At 38.6% G+C, this 8,118-nt stretch overlaps 1 pseudogene; it reads left to right on the plus strand.

Annotated features, from left to right (window-relative positions):
- Positions 1 to 1,464: 1,464 nt before the first annotated feature.
- Positions 1,465 to 7,744, plus strand: LOC102738729 (fibroblast growth factor receptor 1 pseudogene; annotated as a pseudogene).
- The last annotated feature ends 374 nt before the right edge of the window (positions 7,745 to 8,118 follow it).

An 8,118-nucleotide genomic window follows, 5' to 3' on the forward strand; every position in this document is an offset into this window, starting at 1 on the left:
ACCTGATTATGCTGTGGATCAGTTTATGACCACCCCAAGCTGAGAGCCCACTTCTTGGCTCCATCTTTGCAGCTGCTTCCCTGCTCTAATACCTGGGAGCTCTGCCACACTCAGACAACCCCAGTCTTTCTGTGACCCTGAGGGTCCTGAACCACACAGTCCCAGCGAGGGTTCCACCCCCCACTTAGCCACGGAGCAACATCCCTCAGTGGAGCAGACATCTAAAAGTTCAATATTGTGCTCTGCTGCTCTCACTTGCCAGTAGCTGGCTGATGGAGGCTCCCCCCACCGCGGTCCTTCTTCCCAAATATCACCTGGGACTCACTTCTCCGCATGCCCTACCTTCCAGAAAGTGGTTGCTTTTCTGTTCATAGAATTGCTGCTATTCTTTTCTTCAATCTCCTGTTGATTTTGTATGTGTTCAGAATGGTTTGATACCTATCTAGTTGAATTCCTGGGACCAGATGAAATTTACATCTCCTATTGCTCCACCTCTTATTTTTGTACTTTTGTAAATTAAAATGACTGAATAGCAGAACAAGAATTTAAGTGATAACTATTGTGAATTTTACCAAAACTGACTTTTGTCAAACTTGTTTTTGTCATCATATATGTCAAGTATTTTTCTCAGATTTATTTTTAGAATATGCTTATATAATGAATATTTAAACTGATACCTATTATAAAAATGTTGCAATTCCTTTAAGAAACATTAAGTATATTGGATCAATCTATTTCTTTAATTTGTTGAAAACATTTTTGGCTTGTTTCTAATACTTTCTTACTGGTTAATCAATGAATGTGAAGTAGTCTGAATTTCAGTATTATATGGCACTTTCCCTTTAACTGATGAACATAGTGAAGATATATGTATGTGTGTGTATATATATATACACACATATATTTTCAAAAGATCTTTGATAAAGTGGCAAAGGCAATACACGTGCAATTATAATCTTTTCAACAAATGGCTCTGGAGTAATGGGGAATCTCTATGTAAAAATAAAATAAAATAAAATGAATCCAGGCAGATATCGTATGCTAGTCACAAAAATTAATTCAAATTGGATTATAAACCTAAACATAAAACATGTAGAAGATAATATAGAAGAAAACTTAGATGACCTTAGGTTTGGAAATAACTCTTTAGGTACAATAACACAGGTACTATCCATGAAAGAAAGATTGTTAAGCTAGATTTCATTGAATTTAAAAATGCCTACTCTGTGAAACACAGTGCCAAGAGAATGAAAAGATAAACCATAGACTATGAGAAAATATTAGCAAAAGACACATCTAACAAAGGATTGCTATCAAAAATACACAAAGACCCCTTAAAACTCAACAATGGGAAAAAACCTAATTAAAAATGGGCCAAAGACCTTAGCAGATACCTCACTAAAGAAAATATGCAGATCAAATAAGCATATTAAAAGATGCTTCACATCATATGTCATCAGGAAAATGCAAATTAAAACAAAAAGGAGACACCAGTACATACCCAAAACCCAAAACACTGACAACAGAACACTAAATGCTGGTGGGGATGTGGAGCAACAGGTATGTTCTTCCATTTCTGTTGAGAATACAAAATGGAAAACAATTTGGCAGTTTCTTACAAAACTAAACAAATTCTTACCAGATGATCCAGCAGTTGCACTTCTTGGTATTTATCCAAAGAAGATGAAAACTTATGTCCATACAGATGTCTACAGCAGTTTTATTCATAAATGACAAAAACTTGGAAACAACCAAGATATCCTTCAATAGGTGAAAGGTCAAATAAAATGTAGCACATACAAACAATGGAATATTATTTAGTGCTAAAGAAATGAATTACCAAGCCATGAAAAGATATGGAAGAGCTTGAATTGCAAAGTACTAAGTGAAAGAATTCAATCTGAAGAGTCTACATACTGTATGATTCCATTTATATGACATTCTGGAAAAGGTAAAACTGTGAAGACAGAAAAAGACCCCAAGTGGATGGGAGTGAGAGGGGAGGGATGGATAGGAAGAGCACAGATTTTTAAGGCAGTGAAGCCACTTTGTATGATACTCTAGTGGTGGATACATGTCATTATACATTTGTTCAAAGCAATAGGATATACAACACCTAGAAGGAACCATAATGTAAACTATGATCTTTTAGTAATTATGATGTATCAATGTAGGTTCATCAATTGTAATAAATGCTCACTGTAATGGGGGATGTTTATGATCAGGGAGGTAATGCATGTGTGAGGGCAAGTGGTGTATGGGAAATCTCCCTCTTGATTTGCTATTAGCTTAAAACCACTCTCAAAATTAAAGTTCACTAGGTGTCTCAGTGGCTCAGTCAGTTAAGCATCTGCCTTCAGCTCAGGTCATGATCCCAAAGTCCTGGGATTGAGCCCTACATTTGTCTCCCTGCTCAACTGGGAGTCTACTTCTCCCTCTGCCCTTCACCCTGTGTGTGCTCTCTCATTTTTTCTCAAATAAATAAAATCTTTTTAAAATTTTTAAAAAATAAAAAATAAAGTTCTTTGGGTGCCTGGGTGGCTCAGTTGGTTGAGCGACTGCCTTCGGCTCGGGTCATGATCCTGGAGTCCCGGGATCGAGTCCCGCATCGGGCTCCCTGCTCGGCGGGGGGTCTGCTTCTCCCTCTGACCCTCTTCCCTCTCGTGCTCTCTGTCTCTCATTCTCTCTCTCAAATAAATAAATAAAATCTTAAAAAAAAAAATTTAAAAATAAATAAATAAATAAAGTTCTTTAAAATAAAGAAAGGTCTGATCTCATATATTTGTTCCTCTCTTTCCCTGACTCAAACCTCAGTTTGCTCATTTTTTACTTTCATAGGATTATTCATTTCAATAAAATATTAGCACACATGCTTTAGCCTCAGGCTTCACTGCCTAAGGAGCCTGGGCTAAGACAAGGAAGACAATGTTTAAGCAGAAAAATAAATGGAGAATCTCTTTATGTCCATGGTTCAAAACCTAAAATCTCTAGAGGAATGGAGAGGAGTTCTAGTATAGACAATTGAGAATGGAATGTTTAGAAAGAAAAAAGAAGAAAAAAGACTGGAAAAAATAAGGAGTGTATGAGACATTTTAGGTTCTGAATAAAAACTACAATAGCCAATCATGAGATTCATATGTAAATAGAAACTTTTAAAATAGTATTTTAGAATAGTATTGACAACAATTAGTGTTGTATCCTTATTCCCAGGCAGAGTCTCCAAGGAAGCTTTAACATATGAAGGAAAAGATTTTTACTCAAGAATTTTAAGCAGAAAGTAGTGTAAAGATCAAATATGGCCAGATGGCCCTCATCATTCAAAATCTTGGTATATGTAATCTATCAGTCAGATACCTGCAATGAAAAGTGCATATAAATAATTAATTTTAGGTTTATACCAATCTATCAATAATATTAGTATTATTTCAACAGTGAATGCTCAGCATTCATGAGTTTACCTAATAAAATATTTTGGGTTCAATATTTTAAATACTTCAACCTCTATGATTGTCTTCCTAACCTGTAATAATTTTGATTTGAGGTAAATAAATCTTAATTATTTGTAGCTTGTTACTTATCATAAAAGGGCTCAATGAAATTTTAGAATATATAAATTTACCAAAAAAAAAAAAAACCCATACAGTTTACAATTGCCAAATAAATTAAATCAATATCTTTTATTCACATATATATATATTTTTATAAATTGATTTATACACTAGTAAAACCAAAAACTTTTAGTTATGCTAGATTTCATATCATACAATCAGTGCTAAGAAGTCATCTGGCAATGATTTGTCTTAAATAAAGTTAAGATGGGTGTTATCACAATGCAAGATGGAAACATAGGTAGTATAACAATTGAGTGTTACATAACTTTTTTGCTTTGTACAAAATTACTACTTTATAAAAAGGCTTTTATCAGTGACAGACTTGGAAATTTAACAAAACTTTGAAACTAGCATAATGTAACTTATTCCTAGAAAACACCACCACGAACAACACTTTATTTAGATGAAATCACAACTATTTCTCCATTTGAATAAAAAAGGTAGCAACCCCAATAGGCTTATTGAACATGAAAATCTGAAATACTACAATGCTCCTAAGGAATAAAATGATCCAGTCATGAATCACAAAAAAAACCAATATAAATTACCAAAGTGTTTGTATAATTGTAATGTACAACTGCCCATTATAGTACAATAGTGTAGGCTTGTAAAAGAACTCTATAAAAGAACTCCACTTCCAAACAGTAGAAAATATGCTCCCTTTCCCCCTATGTACAAGTATTAGGCCATTCATTTAACTTTTAAAATATCCACTTAATAGAGGCTTTTTACTCATTTGAACAGACAGCAGGACTCTATTCCTATTGCTTACATCTGAAGGGTAGACTTCTAGGGTAAGAGGTAGAGCCCATAAAGGAGCCCAATAATAACAACAAAATAAAGTTTAAAAATGTTTAGTGAGCCCTTACAATCTGCCAGCTACCTTTCTGAGAATACCACAATTAATAAAACATATAAAATACCAGACCACAAAGAGCTTACATTCTTTTGAAATATAATAGTGAAATAAACCAATAATAGAGGGGCACTTAGGTGCCTCAGTCCATTGAGTGGCTGCCTTTGGCTGGGGTTATGATCTCAGGGTCCTGGGATCTAGCCGCCCATCAGGCTCTCTATATTCAGTGGGGAGTCTTCTTCTCCCTCTGCCCCTCCCCCTGCTCATTCTCTCTCTCTCAAATAAAAAAAAATCTTTAAAAAACAGGTAATAGAATAATGAATGTATGGTTGATGGTGATAGGTGTCACAAAGAAATACAAGAGAGGCAAAAGCCATTGGGGAATGCTGGGATGGTTAATTTTATTTTATATTGGGTGGTTATATCTCATTTATGAGATGTTAATTGCACAAAAACCGCAGGAAGTGAAGGGGGTTGTTGTGCAAATGTAAAGAAAAAGGATGCTCTATGCAGAGCAAATAAGTACATTGACCTTATGTGAGCAGCTTTTTCTGTTATATTTGAGGAAAAGCAAGGAGGCCAATGAAGAGTTCATAGTGGTGGAGAGAAGAGAGTATTGATGTATGACCTTCTAGTACATTGAAATGCTTCAAATTTTTATTTAGTATGAAAGGGAAAGATACCAAAAGATTTTCAACAGCAGAATGAAATCATCTGACTTGATTTTTAGGTTAAGTTGCTATACCAAAATAGATTTGGGGGGGAGGGAGGAGTGGAGCAAGTGTGGAAGTGGGGTAATCAATAATCAGGTCAATAATCCCAGAACATATGATGGTGTTTTTACCATGCTGGGTGGTAATGGAAGTGGTGAGCTATGGTTTTTGTTTTGTATACATTTTTTTTTTTTTTTTTTAAAGATTTTATTTATTTACTTGACAGAGAAAGACACAGCGAGAGAGGGAACACAAATGGGGAGTGGGAGAGGGAGAAGCAGACTCCCCGCCGAGCAGGGAGCCCGACGCGGGACTCAATCCCGGGACTCCAGGATCATGACCTGAGCCGAAGGCAGTCGCTTAACCAACTGAGCCACCCAGGCGCCCCTGTTTTGTATACATTTTGATGGTGAATATTCTGATGAATGGGATGGGGTATGTGCAGGACAAACAGTATTCACATTTATTTTACCTGCACAAACAGGAGGGCGGAGTCTTCATTTCCTGATATAGAGAGAACTCTGGGTTGAGATGTTCTTTCTGATTAAATAGCATAGTGATGATTAGGATTTAGTCAGACAGTGAAAGGGAACAGTAAGCATAGTGCTTAAGAGGTAAGAGATTATAATACATTTGAAATTGATTTCATCAAAGAGCATTGTGTTGGATCTTCTGTTTATGTAGGTAAATAAATGAATGAAGCCTCCTGGGGTTCTGATAGGGGTAAAGAAGACTACTATAAATCCAATGCTATGGTTTTCAGTGAAGAGTGTGCAATCAGACATATTTTGTTAAAGTAACCAAGTACAATGATGGTAGAAAATTGGAATAACAGAAAACATAAAAAAGCAGAGCTTTTAAAAAGAGAGATGCAGGGCAACATAGAAAAGATAGTCAATGATATTATAATAGTGTTGTATGGTGACAGATGGTGGCTACATTTGTGGTGACCATAGAATAATGTATGGAGATGTTGAAACCCTGAAACTAATGTAACATTGAGTGTCAACTTTATTCAAAATATAAATAAATAAATAAAACATTTTAATTTAAAAAATAAAAAGAGGGGCAAGAATTTGAAAAGTGAATTCCAAAAAGAGTGAAGATGAAGCTAAGACATACTCTTGAGCTTGAGGACAACAGCATTTGGAAGATTCTTCCCCACTTTGAGAAGACTCAGATGAATCAATATCATAAAAGAACCAGCTTTAACTAAGGCAAAGAGATGTAATGAATTTTCAAGAAATAATTATCTGACAGGATAATTCTTTTCTATGAAACAGAGCATACAGAAAACAGGGGAAAGTCCTGGAAGCAAAATAGATTATACTGAAAGTAAGAATTAAGAAAAAGATAAATGATAAAAAAAATAAAGAAAATTACACCTGTGACAGAGACCTAGTGAAGAGAATTTTTATCTTGTGATTTAATGTTTTTAAGGATAATCTAGGGCTGGGAGCTGCCTCGAGACAGGCTGGTTTTAGGTAAACCCCCTGAGAGGGCTGCTTTGTGCAGGTGGTGTTGGCAGAGGCCATTGGGCTGGACAAAGACAAACCCAACTGTGTGACCAAAGTGGCTGTGAAAATGTTGAAGTCGGATGCAACAGAGAAAGACCTGTCAGACCTGATCTCAGAAATGGAGATGATGAAGATGATCGGGAAGCACAAGAACATCATCAACCTGCTGGGGGCCTGCATAAAGGACGGTTGTTTATACGTCGTCCTGGAGTATGCCTGCAAAGGCAACCTAGGGGAGTGCCTGCAAAGGCAACCTACGGGAGTACCTGAAGGCCCGGAGGCCTCCTGGACTGGAGTACTGTTACAACCCCAGACACAAACCAGAGGAGCAGCTCTCCTCCAAGGACCTGGAATCCTATGCCTGTCAGGTGGCCCGAGGCATGGAGTATTTGCCTCCAAGGAGTGCATACACCAAGACCTGGCCACCAGGAACGTGCTGGTGATGGAGGACAACGTGATGAAGCTCTCAGACTTAGGCCTTGCACAGGACATTCACCACATCGACTACTATAAAAAGACAACCAACAGCCGGCTGCCTGTGAAATGGATGGCCCTCGAGGTTTTGTTTAACCGGATCTACACCCACCAGAATGATGTCTGGTCTTTTGGGGTCTCCTATGGGAAATCTTCACTCTGGGAGGCTCCCTGTATCCTGGCATGCCTGTGGAGGAGCTCTTCAAGCTGCTGAAGGAAGGTCATAGGATGGACAAGCTCAGTAACTTCATCAATGAGCTATACATGATGATGCAGGATTGCTGGCCTGCGGTACCCTCTCAGAGACCTACCTTCAAGTTGATGGTGGAAGACCTGGAACATATTATGACCTTGACCTCCAACCAGGAGTACCTGGACCTGTCCGTGCCCCTGGACCAATACTCTCTGAGCTTTCCCAACACCTGAAGCTCTACCTGCTCCTCAGGGGAGAATTCTGTCTACTCTCATGAGCCGTTGTGGGAGGAGCCTTGTCTGCACTGACACCCAGCCTAGCTTGCCAATGGCGGACTAGCACCCCCGTTCCCCCTGCCCAGACTCTGTAATCAACTGTAACCCTCACCCCCAGCCCTACCTGTGGGATTCACTGCCTTCTGCTTTGCCCCTTTCCTGCTGGCAGGAGCCAGCTGCCTACCTGAGGCCTTCACCCCTTGGAGTTCACCTTTCTTCTTCTTCTTCCTCTTCACAACCTGTTTGTGAGAGAGAGGAGCAGAGAGGCAGGTACTTGCTCATGGCCACTTCGTCCCCTCCCACATGTTGGACCAAGACCCCTCCTTGCCACCTGGCACTGCCTGGAGGGCTGGGTACTGGGAGATGAGCAGGCATGCCACCGAGAGCTGACCGAGCTTTCCTGTATTGGTTTTGTCTGCTTCATGAACCCATAAGCCTGAGTTCTGGTGGCAGGGCCTCGTCCTCAGGGCTACAACCAT

The sequence above is a fragment of the Leptonychotes weddellii genome, chromosome 2 (assembly GCF_054177405.1).
Source record: "Leptonychotes weddellii isolate Sample4059 chromosome 2, ASM5417740v2, whole genome shotgun sequence".
In the NCBI taxonomy this organism is placed as follows: domain Eukaryota; kingdom Metazoa; phylum Chordata; class Mammalia; order Carnivora; family Phocidae; genus Leptonychotes; species Leptonychotes weddellii.